At 46.8% G+C, this 20,073-nt stretch overlaps 1 non-coding gene across 9 annotated transcripts in view; it reads right to left on the reverse strand.

Moving 5' to 3' along the window:
• Positions 17,431-20,073, reverse strand: part of LOC106504851 — a 65,135-nt gene continuing 62,492 nt past the window's right edge. For all 9 annotated transcript variants that reach the window (XR_002335574.1, XR_002335576.1, XR_002335575.1 and 6 more), the window contains exon 3: positions 17,431-18,185. This is a non-coding gene — a transcript (uncharacterized LOC106504851). The remainder of the gene's footprint in view (positions 18,186-20,073) is intronic.

A 20,073-nucleotide genomic window follows, 5' to 3' on the forward strand; every position in this document is an offset into this window, starting at 1 on the left:
AAAGTTTTGATATTGAGAACTGTATATCCTCCAACTTAAACAGGTGTTTTTACTATTTTGGGCCCTCTGCATTTCCACATAAGTTTTAGGGAACTCCAAAAACAAAACAAAACAGAACGTAAACCTCCGGAGTTTTTTGTTTTTTTGGGGGTTTTTGTTTGTTTGTTTGTTTTGTTTTGGGGTTTTTTGTTTGTTTGTTTTTTGGGTTTTGTGGTTTTTTTGTTTGTTTGTTTGTTTGTTTTGCTATTTCTTTGGGCCGCTCCCGCGGCATATGGAGGTTCCCAGGCTAGGGGTCGAATCGGAGCTGTAGCCACCAGCCTACGCCAGAGCCACAGCAATGCAGGATCCGAACCGTGTCTGCAACCTACACCACAGCTCACGGCAACGCCGGATCGTTAACCCATTGAGCAAGGGCAGGGATCGAACCCGCAACCTCATGGTTTGTAGTCGGATTCGTTAACCACTGCGCCACAACAGGAACTCTGGGGTTTTTTGGTTTTGTTTTGTCTTTTTGCCATTTCTTGGGCCGCTCCTGTGGCATATGGAGGTTCCCAGGCTAGGGGTTGAATTGGAGCTGTAGCCACTGGCCTACGCCAGAGCCACAGCAACTCGAGCTCTGAGCCGCGTCTGCGACCTACACCACAGCTCACTGCAACACCAGATCCTTAACCCGCTGAGGAAGGCCAGGGATCAAACCCGAAACCTCATGGTTCCTAGTCGGATTCGTTTCCACTGAGTCACGACGGGAACTCCCAGAGTTTTTTTAATTAAAGACTTGGGACTCCCTGGAGTACAAGTTGCTGGCAGCAGGGACACTGCTCACAGCCCAGGGTTCTCCTTCCTGTAAAGCCCCATCAAGAGCTGCTGACTTCAGAGTTCCCATCGTGGCTTAGCAGAAAGGAATCCAACTAGGAATGATGAGGTTGCGGTTCGATCCCTGGCCTTGCTCGTAGGTTAAGAATCCAGCGTTGCCGTGAGCTGTGGTGTAGGTCGCAGACACGGCTCAGATCCCGAGTTGCTATGGCTGTGGCGTAGTCCGGCAGCTATAGCTCAGATTAGACCCCTAGCCTGGGAACCTCTGTAGGCTGCAGGTGTGGCCCTAAAAAGATCAAAAAAAAAAAAAAAAAGAGCTTCTGACTTAGGAGGCCCACCCAGCCTGATGCACATAGGTCAAACTCAAACTGTCAAGGAGGAGTTCCCATCATGGCTCAGTGGTTAACGAACCCAACTAGTATCCATGAGGACGTGGGTTCGATCCCTGGCCTCACTCAGTGGGTTAAGGATCTGACTGAGAGCTGTGGTATAAGTCGCAGGAGCGGCTCGGATCTGGCATTGCTGTGGCTCTGGCGTAGCCTGGTGGCAACAGCTCCAATTAGACCCCTAGCCTGGGACCCTCCATATGCCATGGGCATTAAAAAAAAAAAAAAAAAAAAATCCTCCCAAGGAGGGGAAAAAAATATGCCCAAGGAGTTAAGTGGTTAGAATGCACCACACTCCGTTCTCACATTGAAAGCTGACAACTAATGATCAAGACCCTGCTAGATTAAGAAAAGCCTGATATGTGACTTCCTAAATTTTATTTACTTACATAGAAACCATATGGTTGCTCCCCTAACAGAAAGAATATCCAGTGATAAAAATTTATTTGGCTCTGTGTACGTCACATAAAAAAGAACTAGGCTTCTCACCTGTCTGGTCAACACGTCTTTTCTCAGGTATGGTGAACCGCCTAAAAGATTATTATAGAAGATGAGGCCAAAGGGCCCATGCTAAGTAGATGCTAGGCTGTACTTGAGGTACGCACAACAGATCTCTTGCTATCAAAAAATTTTATACAGTAAGGTAATAAAACAGAAAAGAACTGAGCTTTCTTCCCATTTTGAAATGATTTCTCTTTTTGTTTGTTTTGTTTCTGAAAACAAGAACGCTGCAGCTTTGAAATTACTCATGTTCATCGGCTCAGGGAAAATCTTCCAGAAGTCAGGACTGTTTGAGCTGAAACCATTTCCAATCCCAAACATATCTCTTGGCTGAGATAAATTATTGGATGAGTCATTCCCAAATGACTTTGATGGATAAGAGTATGAATAACCCAAACTAAAACAGCTCTTTGGCTTCATTTGCTACATACAAAGGTTAGCTTGTAACCAAAGGCTTTTATGTTAATAGGAGAATTTATGGGAGAATAAATATATCCATATATGTGCATACGCAAGTGTGTATATACATCTATATACATATATCTATGTAATATATTCACATACATACACATACATCTCTGAAAATTATCATCAATAAAAATAATGAGGAAGGGAGGAAGCTTGCAGGTGATGGACATGTTAAAGGCATCCATGGTTTCATAGATGATACTTACCTCCAAACTCATCAAGTCCTGCACATTAAGTATCTACAGCATTTTGCATGCCAATCACATCTCAGTACAGTGGTTCACAAAATGCACAAGTCAGGAGCAGTCTCAGAGCTTAGGAAACAAAAACTTGGTCACTATTTTTAGTAGTAAAAATATTAGAACTTAGGAAATAAAGGATTTAATGGCCAAACATAATAGCTTCATTTTGGAGAAAATACATTTATTCCATCAAAGACACTATGCTGTGTGCACAAGGCTCTCCAAGTGTGGGGGCTGTGTTCCAGCCCTGCAGTTAGCAGTGCTTTGTTAAGGTGCCCGGTCACACTGATCCACTCACGTGTCCCAGACCTGGAACTGAAAAAGCTGACCGCCTTGAAAGGGCAATGGGCACAAACAGAACGGCCCCAGCAGAGCCTCCCTCCAGTCAAAAGACAAGGAAAGGGGCAGCAGAGCAAGGCGGAAAGCCTTTATATAACAACCACTCTGATTCAGTCAAACACCACAGAACAAACGGTGGTCCTGTCCCCACCATACAAGCAAAGGTGGATGGAGAACCTAGATTTCCACCCTCATCCCAAATCCCCCACCGGTGCAGTGTCAGAGAAGACGGACACTGAACTGCAGCCCTCTGGTCCCTGCCCACAGACCAGGAGGCATCACTTGGCAGTAAGTACCTGTGGACCCTGTGTGAAGAGCCCCCATGAGGCAGTAACAAGGCACCCCCACATTTCTCCGCTAGGGGGCAGCAGTGGATGTTTGCAGATGGAGTCACTAGGGCTCTGGGATAAGGAAGCCACCCTCCCACCCATCAGAGGGAGACTGGAGTCTGTGCAGGAAGCAGTAGTGAGGTACGCCTGCGCCTCCCAGCCAGGGGTATCAGTGACAGACTACTGGGGAGCCAGAGCTCCCACCCGCCCAGCAGTAATGAGGAGCCCCTCTCCCAGGTGTCAACAGAAGCTGAGTCCAGCACTGGGGCTTCCACTACAGTGGGACAGGAATGATGCTGCACCCCATCTCTCTGCTTAACATGGTCAGAAGCGGCCTGCTAAAACACAAACTTTAAATAAGACGCAGAATCTCATAATATGATGCCCAAAATATCCAGGTTTCAGTCAAAACGCACTTGTCATGAGAAAAGGAAGTAAGAAAAGTGAATGAGAAAACTTGAATGAGAAAAGACAGTCAAGGGAGTTCCCATTGTGGCTCAGTGGTAATGAACCTGAGTAGTATCCATGAAGACGTGGATTTGATCCCTTGCTCAGTGGGTTAAGGATCCATCGTTGCCATGAGCTTCGGTGTAGGTCACAAATGCTGCTCCCGTGTTGCTATGGCTGTGACGTAGGCCGGCGGCTGCAGCTCTGCTTCAACCCTCAGCCTGGGAACCTCCATGTGCCAAGGGTGTGGCCCTAAAAAAAGAAAAGACAAAAAGTCAATGGAGGAGAACACTGAGATGACGCAGATGGTGGAAACGAGCCCACAAAGATTTAAAGCATCCATCAAAAAATGATTCAGCAGGAGTTCCCGTTGTGCCTCATCAGGTTTAGAACCTGACTAGTATCCATGAGGATGTAGGTTCGATCCCTGGCCTCACTCAGTGGGTTAAGGATCCAGCACTGCTGCCAGCTGCCACTTGAATCTGGTGTTGCTGTGGCTGTGACGTAGGCCGGTGGCTATGGCTCCAATTCAGCCCCTAGCCCGTATGCCACACGGCCCTAAAAGGACAAAAGCAAACAAAAAAACTATTCAGCAAGCAGCCAGAAACATAACGGAGGAAAATGAAAATACAGAAAGTTTCAGCAAAGAAATAGCAGATGTAAAGTAAAACCAAATGGCCATCTTAGAACTGAAAAATACAACATCAAATAGAAATTCAGTGGAGGGGCTCGGGCAACATGGAGGAGACGGGAGGAAAAAATCAGTGAACAACAGAAATTACCCAATCTGAACAACAGAGAGAAAAGAGGATGAAAATCACAATCAACAGAATCTCAGGAACATGTGAAACTCTAACAAAGGATCTAACACTTGTGTCATTGGTGTTTTGGAAGGAGAGGGCAGAAAGGACAGGGCTGAAAAAGTACTCAAAGAAATGCCTGAAAAATCCCCAAGAGGCTGAGCAAACCCCGAACCGAGGAGACCCAAGGAAATCTTCATTGTGACGTACAGGTCTCTTTGCAAAACTTTGCTTTAAACTACTTCCTTTCTATCAAAGACCTACATTAGTACCTGTTTTCACTAACAAAGAAATCTGAAGAAAATTTTCACTCCTATGAAAAAAAGAACTGCCTCTTTGCTTTATACCATTTTGGCTTACAAAAGCTTTCGTGGGCATGCCCTACTTTGGGATAGTGGGGGAAGCCAGAATTGCAGTCAAACTTCTGAAAACTGAAAACGTCAAAACAAAACAAGTTGGAAGTAGCAAGAGAAACAGCAACACCTTACCTGTAAAGAGAAAACAATTTTAATTAAAGCAGATTGCTAATCAGAAACCATGGAGACCAGAAGTAAACAGCCGGGTATTGTCAGGTGCTGAAAGAAAAGAACTGTTAACCTGGAATCCTATACATAGTGAAAACAATCCCTCAGGCACGAAGAGGGAGTCAAGACATTCTCGGGTAAAAGAAAACGAAGAGGATTTGTCATGCTTTATACAAGAATTAACTTTTATTGGTAATTTTAAAATTACACAAAAATGGAGTATGGGGAGTTTCCTGGTGGTCTAGTGGTTAGGAGTCAGTGCTTTCACTCTGAGCCCAGGTTCAACCTCTGGTCTGGGAACTGAAATCCCACATCAAGCCACTGCATGCCACAGACACCCCACCCCCCCCCAAATCAATAAAAAAAATTTTAAAAATGGAGCATGGACTTTATAAAATGTTCAGAACAAAAACATAGGACAAAAGCTATGAGCCCTCAGGCTAGGCAAAGTGTTCTTAGCTATAAAGGAAAAGCTCATTCCATACAGGGGAAAATTGATTAACTGGATGTCATCAAAATTAACTTTTGCTCTGCTAAAGGCCCTGTTAAGGAAATGAAAAAAGCTAGCGAGAGAAAATACTTGCAAACCATAAACTGAAAAAGAACTAACTTCTGGAATATAGACCAGTCTCTCAAAACCTAAGTACAAAAATAAAGAAATAAATAATCCAATCAGAATACGGTAAGAGATACAAAGACATATTTCACTGAAGAGAATATACGGGTTGCAAATAAGCACATAAAAAATGTTCAACATGATTAGTCATCAGGGAAATGCAAATTAAAACCATAGTAAGATAACATTACAGATCTATCAGAATAGCTAAAAATGCAAAAGAGTGACAACCCGAAATGCTGGCAAGAACCCAGAGAAATTGGATCACACTGCTGGTAGGAGTGGAAAATGGTACCTCGGCTCCAGAAAACAGTTTGGCAGCTGCCACATGACCCAGCAATTGCACTCCTTGGCATTTATCCCAGAGAAGTAAAGACTTACGTTCACACACCAAAAGCTATACATGAATGTTCACAGCAGCCTTATTCATCACCACCCCAAACTGGAAACACAGATGTCCTTCAACAGGTGAATAGTTTTAAAAGGCAGGGGGTGCGGAGGACAGGGTACCTTCATACCGTGAGATAACCACTCAGCAAAAAAACCAAAACCACAATCGATTCCTATCATATAAAGCCGATAGAACTCTATACTGAGCAAAAAAAAGTCAATCCTAAAAGGCTACATTTTGTTATATAACTTTCTGGAAATGGCAAAGTCATAGACATGAAGAGAAGCAGGTGAGCGGTTGCCATGGGACGATGGAGCGAGCGGGGCGAGAGGAAGTGGGTGTGGCTATAAAAGGGGGACAGCGCATCCATTTGGCGCTTGATGCTCTGTTCCGTATCTTGACGGTGCCCATGTCAACAGCTGGGTTGTACTAGGTCACTGGAAAAGGTCTGCAGAAGTTAACACTGGGGAGAGGTAGGTCGCCGGTACACGGATCCCTGTATTACTGTTCACAACTGCATTTAAATCTACAATTATCTCAAAAGTTTAATTTTTTTAAATATAGCTATTCTTAGCTCTCCATCTGTTCGAAAACAGGTGGCAGGCAGAATTTGGCCCACAGGCTCTAGTAGTTTATAGAGCTTAATGCAAACAAAAAGAAACACTACATGTTTATTCAATGGCATTTTAGAGGCTAAAACTTTATAGACCACAATCAGTGGTCTTAAAATGTTTTTTCAGTCATTAGTTCCTGTCATTGCTGCGGTGGTTTTCTAGGTGGCAAGTGCCCACTCCCAAAGCAAACTTGAAGGGATAAAGGCAGCAGGTACGCGACCTCCTCTGGATTTGGAATCTTTCAAAACCCTGGTTCTCTCGTTGCCCTCACTCTCACACACGCACTGCAAGCACATCTTCTCCCTTTATTTTCCGACATTCTGGATTTTCACTGTATCTTGGAAGCTGGTGTTTGTTTTATTCAATTCCGTGGTGGGCCATGTAAATATAATTGTTCTTTGAACAGGAGTTTCTGTTTGAATTGCATAGACTGGGTTTAACTTTCTCAGTCTTTCCACGTATCATCTGTTTTGTCCCCTGGGCAGCACAAAAAATTAACATATTTAAAGCATTTATATTCACATTCATATCAGGAAAGCTTTGATCCAATACAGCAATCATTATCCGGTCATTTGGTGGGGTCTCTGTTTCCTTCGCGTTGCTTCGTAACTGTTTATTTTGGCCTCTTTTATTTTTTGAAATTTACTTTTACAGGAGTACAGTTGATTTACATTGTATTCATTTCAGGTGTACTGCAAAGTGAATCGTCACATACATAAATATATCCAGTCTTTTTTCTCATGTAAATCACTACAAGCTATTGAGTAGGTTTTCCTGCACCATCCAGCAGGTTCGCAATCATTTATTTTATACAGCAGTGAGTCCGTGTTATTCCCACCCTCCCAGTTCTTCCCGCCACCCAATGGCTTCACCTACAGTAACCAGAAGACTGGTTTTGAAATGTTCGTTTCTGTTTTGTAAATAGGTTCTTTTATATCATTTTTATTAGATTTCACATATAAGTGATATCATATGGTATTTATTTGTCTTCCTCTGACTTACTTCACTTTCTTGTAAAAACTGTATTTGAGATCCTTGGCTGTCTGATCGCGTTTAAGGGCAGGGCCCTACAAAGCTCTCTGCCCTTGGATGAGGCTTGGTGGCACTTACTAACCCAGGGCTCCCCTGAAGCCTCGTCCAAATAGATCGCTTCTTCTGTAACATGGGTATCCTTGGGTCTTTTCTCCTGTGTCTAGTAAAATACCCGGAGTAGATACTTCACTCTTCTGTTGAAGGTTGATGATCCTCCTTGCTTCTTTGTGGGGCTGGACGTGGAAAATGGGCTGCTCGTTTTCACTTAACCCTGGGAATTTAGTTTTTTCCTTCACTGCTGTTTTATCATCAGGAGGGAGCATGTGTTTGAGTTGCCATCATTAACCAGAGGTCTTTATTTAAATAATCACAGTCTGAGCCAACACACAAGGAACTAAGGGGTCGTAAGGGTTTAAGATGACCTGGATTTGTCACCATTCTTGTCCTCCAACCCCGTGGTTACTGCACGCACATGGACTCCAACGATCCCTCTGGATGTAGCTGAGATTAGATCTTATTACTGGAGGTGGTTAGACTAGGAAGAAGCCCAACTTGAAGGAGGCAGGATTCCAAAGCAGGATCTTCAAAATCCTCTCTTTTGCTTCTTATTTTGCTTTGTTCCTACCAGCCCTGGGGGCCCATCTCCCCCAACCATAGGCTCTCCTAATCCAAGATACTTGATCAGAATCCATCAGGATGCTACAGGAGAAAGCAGGAGGTTCAACCAGTAATTTCCACAGACCTTTCAAGCTCGAAGATTCAATAACTCAAATAGTTTTTGTTGGGGTAGTCTGGACATGCACCTTCATTGCTATGTGAAAATGTGGTCTGAGTTCCACGTGGCAAATTCACGCATCAGCTGTAGACGAAATGCCAGCCCAGGGTGGGAGCTGAACGAGGTGCACTTACCGTGCTGGGCACAAACAGCGAAGCAGACGTCCTGGGGCCTGTTCACAATGTGTCGACCTCAGCTTTGGCCTATCAGCACCATATGTCACCCTGCCGGTGGCCTCGCCACCCGCTGAAATAAAGGTAGCGTTAGGACGTGGCCTAACACAGGGAGTACATCTCCTCAAGGTCATGGCTCATCTCAGCCGTTGCCATGAGAGGATCAGGAACTGGAAAAAACCGTTTGTGTTATCTGTTCCGCTTGACATTTTGCAGAGTTGACACAGTACCTAGGTGTCCATTTATACAGACAGCAAGGATTTAGAGCATGTTAAGTTTTGCCAAGGTGACAGGTAAAATGGTTTGGTGTATTTTTTAAGGCCGCACCTGCAGCACATGGCAGTTCCTGGGCTAGCGGTGCAATTGCAACTGCGGCTGCCGGCCTAGGCCACAACCACAGCGACGCCGGATCCAGGCCACCTTAGCCTTAACCCACGAGCAAGGCTAGGGATCAAACCCACATGCTCACAGAGACTGTGTCAGGCTCTCAACCTGCTAAGCCACAACGGGAACTCCACATTCGTTTATTATTTGAACAGAAATACCTTTGTTTCTGTTCAAATAATGAACATTCAAATAATAAAACTGCCCCCCTGCCCCACCCTGCGGCTTCCTGCCCATTTGTTTTGTGTGTGTGTGTGTGCGTGTGCATTATTTCTTTCACTTTTTCAAAAATATTGGTCACCTCTGTTAGTTCCTGGGGAAATATGGCTAACACAGAGCTCATCATTCAGAGGAAGCAGACAAACATCAACTAAATATGGAACCATTTTTGTAAATGTCTCTGGAACTTGAAAAGGCCTTGCCTGTTTTTAGGGACAAAATTTGATAGATATATGCTAGTCAGACCTATTTTATTATGTTGTTCGGGTCTGCAAAACTCTTTATCTTTTACAAACTGGCTCCATCATGGGCTGAAAATGATGAACGCAAGTCTCTGTTTACTAATATGCTTTTCTCACCCTCTGTAGTTCCTCTCACTTTTGTGAAGAAAAATGTGATCAGGTTACACATATTCGTAATCTTAGATTTCATGAATTATACTCTTTATTATCATGCGTCCTTTTTCTCTGCTTTCTGCTCCCATTCAGCTTTCACAGTGAGGTTCGGAACACTGCTTCCCTTCTGTTTCCCTGACAATGTCATCTTTTCAGGTTTAGAGACAATAAGTATTTGAAGCTGTGCATGTGCCTCTCAGCACTCCTTGATCTTATTTTCCACATGTATCACTGATAGACCTTCTGCCCATCTTTTTACTTTCCTTCCTTTTTGCCGTGCCCATGGCATGTGGAAGTTCCTGGGCCAGAGGTCAAACTACAGCAGGGACGACGGATCCTTAACCCCCTGCGCCATAAGGGAACTCCCCATCCTTTTACTTTCAGCTGTGCTGAATCACTTTAAGATGTCTCTTTTTTATATAGTGTATACTTGGGTTTTCCTTATGCTACAATTTGAGCCTTTTTCTTCCAGTGTATCTGGACCATTTACACTGGACAGACATGAGAGCTGTTGGGTCTTGTTTCTATCATATTTTACATTACACTTTCTATTTCCATCAGTGCTTTAAAATGACTTCTAAGCAAAGCAAATCAAAACTACAGTGAGGTACCACCTCACACCAGTCAGAATGGCCATCATCAAAAAGCCTACAAATAACAGATGCTGGAGAGGGTGCAGAGAAAAAGGAACCTTCCCACACTGTTGGTGGGAATGTAAATGGGTACAACCACTATGGAGAACAGTATGGAGATTCCTCAGGAAACTAAAGAGAGAAACTAAATGTGATGCAGCAATCCCATTCGTGGGCATATATTCAGACAAAACTAAAATGATACATGCACCTTTATGTTCATAGCAGCACTCTTCACAATAGCCAAGATATGAAAACAACCTAAATGTCTATGGACAGTTGAATGGAGAGAATATTCAATGGAATATTACTCAGCCATAAAAAAGAATGAAATAATGCCATTCTTAGCAACATGGATGCAGCTAGAGATTATTACACTAAGTCAGAAAGAGAAGGACTTATGCCATATGTTTATCACTTACATGTGGAATCTAAAATATGACACAAATGAACCTATTTACGAAACAAAAATAGACACACGGATACAGAGAACAGACTTGGGGTTGCCAAGGGGGAAGGTGTTGGAGAAGGGATGGAGTGGGAGGTTGGAGTTAGCTATTATACAGAGAATGGATCAACAAGTCCTACAGCATAGTACAGGGAACCATATGCAATATATTCAATAAACCATAGTGGAAGAGATTATTTTCAAAAAATGTGTGTGTGTGTATGTGTATGAGTATAAAACCAACTCACTCTGCTATGCAGCAGAAATTAGCACATTTAATCAACTATACTTAAACTTTTTTTAAATAGGAGTTCCCGTCGTGGCACAGTGGTTAACGAATCCGACTACAATCCATGAGGTTGCGGGTTCGGTCCCTGCCCTTGCTCAGTGGGTTAACGATCCGGTGTTGCCGTGAGCTGTGGGATAGGTTGCAGACGAGGCTCGGATCCTGCGTTGCTGTGGCTCTGGCCTAGGCTGGTGGCTACAGCTCCAATTCGACCCCTAGCCTGGGAACCTCCATATGCCGCGGGAGCGGCCCAAGAAATGGCAAAAAGACAAAAAAAAAAAAAAAAAATTTAAATACAAAATAACTTCTAATATATGACTTGTTTCCTTTGCTTGTGTATGCATTCTGTCCGTTCAAAAAAATTGTCATCTTACCTTTCAACGGTTCCCTTATACATGAATCCTCTTCTTCTTTAGCTTCTATCTACTGATACCACATATACAAATGACACAAAACAGTACTCACCCATACTCGCCCATCCACTAAATTAGCTGATTATTTCTATTTATTCTTTCAGTACTTACCTTGAAAGTGTATTGAGAACATTTTCACCCCTAATAATAAGAGAGTAAGAAATCAGAATACTTATGCCACCTCTTACCTTCTCTTACTCTCAGCTTCCATTACATTTTTGTAACCACAGTTTCCCAGGGGATCCCGTCTTCATCCTCCAGTAAATTCTTTTGCTGTGATTTCCCCATTTATCACTGGAGCTTTAGCCTCCTGTAGCTTCTTCATAAACTGCTCATAAGCCATCCATTCCTTAATTTCCCCGTGAAAATTATGAACATTGCTGTATTACACTCAAACGTGAGTGGCAGTTTGCCCTCCCTGGAACGCAGACGACACAGGAGCGTGTGTCTGTTTTGCTCACGGATGTACTGCCAATGCCAAGAACAGTAGCTGGCACATAGCTGCACTATATTTATTAAATGAATAATATACAAAGGAAAAATACTGTAAAAGGTCTTGGGTTGGGCATTTTCCTTCTGAGAATTTGGTCAGCGTCGCTCTTCTAGTGCTAAATGCTAAAGTACAGAAGGATGAGGTCTAATTTCTACCCCCAATACAATTTATTTTGGGTTTTTAGCAATTTGACGTTGAAGTACCTTGTGTAGTTTTGTGTTCCACCTCGTGTGAAACCCTGTATATCTTATATCTATGTTCTTATCTTTTTCATCAATTTTGAAGCTAATTTTTATTTTTGTCCAATGTGTGCTCTTAAAAAAGGTTTACTCTTAGGAGTTCCCTGGTGGTGCAACAGGTGAAGAATCTGGCATTGTCACTGAAGTGGCTTGGGTCACTGCTGTGCCTCAAGTTCAGTCGCTGGCCTGGGAACTTTCACGTGCCATGGGGACAGCCAAAAGATAAAGTTTATTCTCTGTTGAGTGAAAAGATCTATATCTACAAAATCAAGTTTGTTAATTTTATTTATTTATTTTTGTCTTTTTTTTTGCCATTTCTTGGGCTGCTCCCATGGCCTATGAGGTTTCCAGGCTAGGGGTTGAACTGGAGCTGTAGCTGCCAGCCTACGCCAGAGCCACAGTAACACCAGATCCGAGCCTCACCTGTGAACTACACCACAGCTCACGGCAACACTGGATCCTTAACCCACTGAGCAAAGCCAGGGACTGAACCCACAACCTCATGGTTCCTAGTCAGATTCATTAACCACTGAGCCACGATGGGAACTCCCAGTTTGTTAATTTTATAATTCAAGTCTGTATCTTTGCATTTTTTGCCTTTTGGTCTATTTCTGAAAGGTATATCTTTCAACTAAATCTTCAGCTAAAACTTGATCTCTTTCTAGTCTGTCAATAGACACTTGCTTTATATATTCTGAGGTTGAATTGTTCGCAACATACATATCCACGATCATAATATCATTCGTTATTACTAGTATATGTCACCCTTCGCCCCGATGGCACATCCATCTTATAATTGCTAATGTTAAAATTGCTGCTGTGGCTTTTGTTCAATCTGCCTGAACTATCTTTTTCCCATTTAAAAATTTTCAATCTTTAGTATACTTTTGCCTTAAATATCTCTTTGGTAGACATGGCTAACATTTTTTCAAACTCCAGCTGGGAGGATTCTGTGAGGCAGGGAATTTCAATGTCTCTGGAGAATCTGGGGGGATGAAACAGATGGGAAGAGTTTCAATGAGCCAGTCATGCAGGAGAGTAGAGGTGTCTCAGGGTGGAGGGGGGCTTGCAGGAGGAGTTCCTAATGGGCTTAATTTATTCCAATCCAAGCGGGTTGATGCCTTGGGAGTCAAGCCTCATTCCCCAAAGGCTCACCGTGCTTCCTGAAAGAGCTGCAGTGATCTGTGTGGCCAGCTGTGCTTTGTTTCCGTCGGAAAAGGAACAGTCACAGGTTGGAGAAGTCGCCTTCTTGGGAGGGTTCAAAGCCAGACAACCTTCCTACAGCAACAGGGAATGAACAAGGGGAGGAGAGAAGCCCTTCACCGCGGCATCACAGAGCAGCCCAAGCTCGCTCTGGTCCTACCTTCATGAAGTTATTATTCAACAGCTCAAGGGACTCCAAGCTCTTTGAAAAGACGGGCTCCTCTCCCCTGAACCACCAGGTGGGGAGATAATACACATGACCCAGGGAAGTACCCTGAAGTCAGAAACATGTGCCTTGAAATGAGAACATACTCAAGCCAGGAGGACAGCCTGGCCACGGCGCTACACAGAGACCCCTGAGGAAAACTGAAGCCTGATAGTGTGAGGCGAAGCTTAGGTGCGCAATTACTCCTCCCTGGTCTTAGAAGCATGGAGGCAGGTGAGACAGGATGCCAGAGGGCGGACAAACCCTATCCCAATGCTAGTAGAGATATTCTGGAAGGATCGAGAGGAAGCCACGCCTATATCTCCTTAAGCCAAAGCTCCTGTATCTCATTTTTAGTGCTTAAGTAAGTCTGTGGCAAATATTGCAGCACAGAGAACTAGACGTGGTTCCTGAAATTGTATTCCAAGTAAGGCAGACATCTTCACATGACAGACCATGTGGGACTCTTTCAATGCAGAGCTCTAAAGGAAACACATGTCGTTCCCATCGTGGCGCAGTGGTTGACGAATCTGACTAGGAACCACGAGGTTGCAGGTTCGGTCCCTGGCCTTGCTCAGTGGGTTAAAGATCCGGTGTTGCCGTGAGCTGTGATGTAGGTCGCAGATGCGGCTCAGATCCTGCGTTGCTGTGGCTCTAGTGTAGGCTGGCGGCTACAGCTCCGACTGGACCCCTAGCCTGGGAACCTCCATATGACACGGGAGCGGCCCAAGAAACGGCAAAAAGACAAAAAAAAAAAAAGGAAAACACACGTCTGTGCACATACACACACAAATACACACGCACACACACACACATAGGTGATGGCAGACATCTAAAATGAAATCTAAGAGCCCTGATTTCCAGAGCTTTCTTTCTTTTCCTACCTCTAGCAAGTAAATCATGATGTGAGATCCTTTTGGGGAAAAGGAAGGTCAACCGTCTCTTTAATCTTCCTAAACAACCCGAGGCAGGTGTTCCTGTCTCCAGCTTACGGCCGGGTCTGGCTGCAGGTCTCCTTCCGGGTACCCCATGGAGGACGCAGGAAGGACAGATGGGCGTGTGCTGCTCGGTTGTGAACTGAATGGGAAGCAATGAAAACTGGTGGCTTTAGACCCAGCAGCTACACACACACACATCTTGGTTATGATTTTCTTCAAACACATCAAGTGACACCTTTCAAACCAACAATGGTTTCTATTCCTGTCTCTAACCTAATTCCTCCTTTGGAATTGGCTCTTGGAGAAACGGTAGGCTCAGAGAGGAGGACTCTGAAAGCCAAGAGCCTCAGTTCCTACTGCAGAACCCCGGCATGACTTTCTGTGCACCTCCTAATAAATCACTTGGTTTTGCCTTGAAGCCACTGAATAACTGGGCATCATTTGGGAGCTGGTGCCTCCAATCACAACCCAGTGCCCCCACACGAGAATGCCATTTACCCTGAGAATTGTTCAATTCCACCCAGCAAGTCCACAATAAATTGGCATCTCGTTCCTCCAGGAGGTGGCTCTCATCAAAGCTGTGTTAACTTCAAAGTCCATTCTCAGCCCGCTGTCACCAAGCCTGCCTGGTAATTGCCTTCACCTGAAAATCCAGTTCAACCCCACCAGGCCTCCCGACAGACAACAAAGAGGGAAACAGTGGGTGAAAATAAGAGCTAGAAGCAGCTCAAGGCTCTATTAGCCAGTGTGAGGGGTGGTGTCTGTCTGGCAAGGGGGCGCCCAGTGAGGCCAAGCTTCACGCATGTCCTGTGAAGGTTGAACGCGCAGATGAGAAGGGAAATGGCTATTAACTGAGCATCTACAATGTTCTCGGCACAATGACGGGCCCTTTCTCTATTTCAATGTATCCTCCCAACAGCCTCTACATAGTAAATGAAACTGCAGCTCAGGTCATGGGCCCTGACTGAGGGCCTGGGTTAGGATTCACGTCTACCTTTGCTTCCCAAAGTGCTCGCTCTTCTGACAGCACATCCACAGCATCCTAAGCACGAACACTGAGATGCTGGCTAAGGAGCCCCCGGGACAGGTATTTTTCCTCGATCACACTGGGGGTGACAGACGGAGTGGGGTGTCAGACCTGGGTGGTAGAGCGGAATCACAGCCTGCGGGTCTGAAGATGGCATCTAAGGCTGTTCACGGCAATTTGGGCAGGTGAGGGCTGTTCCCACACCTGGCAGGAAAGGTTACCTCGGGCTGGGAGAGTGGGGGGAGCAGGAAATCAGTGTTTATTAAGAGGGAATAGATCTTCCTATGAAGACGGTGGACTCTGGAGCCAGACTGCCTGGGTTTCAATCCCATCTTCTGTTCTGCTGCAAATAACCCAATGTGTGCGTGTCCACGAGGGAGTCTGGGGGTGGGGTCAGTAGAGACAGAAGAGAGTGGACATATGCTGGGGTTTGCTGAAGCGAGTCAAGGGGCTCAGGAGGGATGTTACATTACTCTTCTATTTTTGTGTACGTCCCCTGTCACGAGCATAAAAATAAACAATCCTGGGCTCCTCCACTGACTGTTGTATGAAACTGACAAGTCCCCTGGCCTACCTCAGTCTCCTTATCTGTAAAATGGAGCAGTAATGGTACCTACCTTCTAAGGCTGTATGAGAAAGCAACACGTTACCACATGTAAAATAACGTATTTGTGTAGACATTACCTATATGACACATATACATGTAAAACGCTATGAATTATTATAGAGACACACTATGTCTCAGGTACTAGACTTGGTTTCACAAATTTCTATTTCAACTGATGCCTCCCGACAATCCGATGAGGCAAGATAACCTCCACTTTCACGTGACCACATGGACTCAGAGGGGTTCTGGCAGCAAAATCTGCATAAAAACCCAGGTTTGCTCTAAGAGTCCAGTTTCTGCCAGAGGCCCACTTCTCTCAAGCACCCTGACCTCTTATTGCAGATGGGAAACTGAGCCGCGTGGGTTTAGGGAATGCACAGCTCTGAGTGGCAGGCTGGGGACTGAACACAGACCAGGCCACGACACAGCCCAGCCTGGGTCTTCCTGCTGGAGTGGACAGGCTGTCCATGCACGGGCCTCACGTGGCCACTCTAGGGGCGGGCAGGCAGAACCCTGTGGCCACCGTGAGCAGCAGGAGGGCGTAAAAGCCCCTCTTCCCTCCTGCCCTGAATGAGTCGACCTTGGGGCAGCAAATTCCAGGCTCTCCTGGACCCACAAGCAGGAGTCCCCTCCGAGAAGCAAACGAGGGAGAGGACAACAGAAACAGAGGGGCATGTGATGCTGGCAGCCTCTGCATTCGCTCCACAGGTTAGCAAAGCTGCTCCCAGGGCCACAGGCACTGGGGTGAGCGTGAGGCCCCACAGGGCTCCCTCGGACCCGTGGAGCTCGGTCAGCCCTGCCCAGGCCAGCACCCGAGTTTCAGCTGGCGTCCTTCCTTCCAACAGCTGCTTCTTCTTCCCAGACCCACTCTGGGAGCCCCGAGTCCCCAGAAGGCACCTTTGCAATCAGTGAGTGAGTCACGCAGGCACCAAGATTAGACAAGTGCATTTCTCCCTACAAATCTCCCCATAACGAGCAATGCTGGGAACAGATACCTGCAGAATGGTCAGCACAAATCTGACTCCCAAAAAGGGGCTGCTCCAACCAGCTACCGGGATGGCTCATGACGCCCTCAGTACAACGGAGCGACCCTCCAGCACAGCCAATCTGCATCACAACTCAGCTGGACCGTCGCCAGTTTGCACCCTTCCAGAAGGAACAGAACCAAGTCCGACCTTTACCTCCAGGACCATGTCCGTGTTTGCCGTTTGCTAACTAGTGTAAAAGGCACTTGCGGTCACATTCCAATTAGAACCTTATTTTGCTGAAACAGATCAATGAATGCCCTTTTGGGGCCTCTCAAGAGTCTATCAATCTTAAAAAGAGCTAGTTAAATAGCACAATTTTACCACCAGAAGTGACTCCCAGCAGGGAGTGGAGGGGGGTGGAGAATGTCCAGGGGACGGAGGGTAAGAGGGACACTGCCCAGCGGGGGTGGGGCTCCCCGGACAGAGCAAGGCCACCTCCTGGCAAAACAAGATAAACATCCAATTTAAGGCTATCATCTCCTTTATTCAAAAAATAAATATTTCACTTCTGAGTCGACATATTTCAAATCACATGAAGCACAGAGAAGAAACACAGTCCCTTTGGAAATTGTGAACACGTGTAGGAAAGTCATGTTCAAAACAACGGGGATGGGGTGAGCACTGATTCCAACTGATCCGTGACCCAGAGACGCCTCCTCTCACCAGGTGGGGCTACACATCGATTGCAGGCGAGAAACACACACACACACACACACACACACACACACGGCTTTGAAGTCTGAAAGGCACATGAAGTGGACCATAAGGTGTATGGCACGTTCACTGATAAAACGTTTCCTATTCCCTCCCGAGAAAAGTGGAGAACCTTTAATCAAGTCACAGACCAGAGGAGACGGGGGCTCCTGCTCAGAGCTCGGCATCAGGAAAATCGCAGCGGATGAAGGCCCTTCTTCTGCTCTCCCCTCCCGAGCCTCCTCCCTCGGGGCGGGCCCTCACTCGGTGATGGTGGGGCGCGTGGCCACGTACACAAACACCACGATCAGGACCACGACCACGGCCAGCGTGGGCAGCACCACGGTGGTGATCTGCTGCCGGGCCTCCTGCATGGCCTGCTTCCGCTCCTTCTTGTCCTTGGACGTCTCCTTCTTGGGCTTCCCCTTGAGCTGCCGCATGGTTCCTGGGAGACGCTAGGTGGGCGCGTCCGGAGCGGGGGTCTGGAGGAAGGGCCACGCTTGTGTGGTCAAGGCGCAGGACCTCCTGTGGAGAGAAGGCTGATCAGGAAGGAACAGAGTGAGAGGAAACGGGAGTCGCAAAATTCAAGGCAAATGCTAAGCCGGGAAGAACCCGTGCAAATTCGCAGAGCAGGGGTTAGGAACAGCAGAGGTCACGCAGCCGAGGTCAGCCCCGCTTCGAGGCAGGCGGCCGGGACAAGCCGGGCACAGCCCGGGCTCCACCGCTGTCAGCGCTTCAGCAGGTGTGCTGGGCACAGGTAACTGGCGGGCCGAGGCGGGCCTCTCCGCTCCAAGGGTGGCCGGCCAGGCCCTGGGCGCATATGGACAGGAGAGTGGCGTGAAAGGACTGGGGGACACCATGCCGCCTCCACTCAGAGGCGAGGGGCCGCCTTCCTCCTCTCCGAGGCTCGACCTACTTACTTCGCTGTTCTACCGGCTCCCCAGCCAACCTCCAGCACAGAGCTGCCAGCAGCCTTCAGGTTCCAGGCCCACAGCTCCCTTCCTGCTCGAGCTCAGGGCCTGACCGCAGTCAGGGACCCAAAGGCACCGACTTCTCAGGGTCTCCTTTACCTACCCACCCAAACCTTCCTGAGCACCAACGCGGTGCCAGGCTCCGCTCAAGGAGCTGAGGACGAGGAGAGGCCTCAGATCGGTGCCCATAGAGCCCGTGGTCTAGAGGTGCAGCCTAGGTTGCGGGCGGAGTGGAGAGGTGGGTCAGAGAGACGATCAGGAAGACCAGCTGCTACCCACTTGACTTAGGATCTCCTAAGTTCTGCGCCCTGTGGAGGTGCTCAGGGGTGGAGCGGTGCCGTCGGGGTCTGCGGATGAATAAAACCCATGGGTAACTACAGATCAGCAGCTCCACACAAGTCTCATTCTGGGCTTTAAGCAACAGCAGCGGGCCTTGGCTGATTTCAGTTGAGAAAGAGTTTATGCAGAGGCCTTTGGCACCTCACGGGACCCCCAGGAAAGAGGGCCAGGCTCAGAAACAAGGACAAGGGGTTGTGTGGCCGTCATCTGACCCCAACTCACCCTGAGGGCCTCGAGGAGGCCCTAGGCTGTAGCATCACCAGGACACTGCCGCTGGAGCAGGGGGCGCTGAGGCCACCACCACTGCCCCTGGACACCAGATGGAGCTGCCGTCACTGCCTCCAGGATGAATTCTCCTGGCTTTTCCACATCAGCATATGCATGTGACTAATCTCGCTGAGGCCCAAAATGCCCACAGCCTAGGCCTCCAAACTCTAGAAGCAGGGGGAGTGTTTTCTAAACACAGTGAAGGAGGGGGAGGGAAATTAAAAAGACAAATGCCCATCATGATATCCTGGGGGACTGCCATGGAAGGAGGCACTCTTGGAGGCAGAGGCACAGTGTAGGCCTGGCCCACAATATTGTCCCAGAGCAGTGGGTGGCCTGTCCCATTTACACCCAAGTGAACGTGTCAAGTCGCAGGCCCTGGAGTGTGGATTGTGATTCGGGAAAGGCCTTGTGTGAACCTCCCTGGTGGTAGAGGAACTGTAATCTCTCTCCTCTCATCCCAGATGGACCCCAGAACTTTTTTCGTATTATGCACAACCAGGCGGAGTTTCTCATGGTGCAAGAGGGCCGAAATTATTGCACCAGGGTAACATGGCACCGGCCAAAAGCAAACATCAAAGTTCCAGGCAGCCCCATTTAGGCAAAAATGTACAATTTCCACCAGGTTTTTGAAAAGAGCCACTAATACCTTCTTAAGACCTGACAGATGTCGGAAACCCCGGCTTTACAAATTCTCCTTTTCACACCTATCAGAGAACTTGCAGGCAGACCTGGGTTCCAACTCGGGACATACCACTTACCGGCTGATGGGCTTCGGGCTTCACGAGGCCTCAATGTCATCATCTGAACAATGAAGACAACTCCTCCCATGAGGG

Source organism: Sus scrofa, chromosome 9 (genome assembly GCF_000003025.6).
Source record: "Sus scrofa isolate TJ Tabasco breed Duroc chromosome 9, Sscrofa11.1, whole genome shotgun sequence".
NCBI lineage: Eukaryota > Metazoa > Chordata > Mammalia > Artiodactyla > Suidae > Sus > Sus scrofa.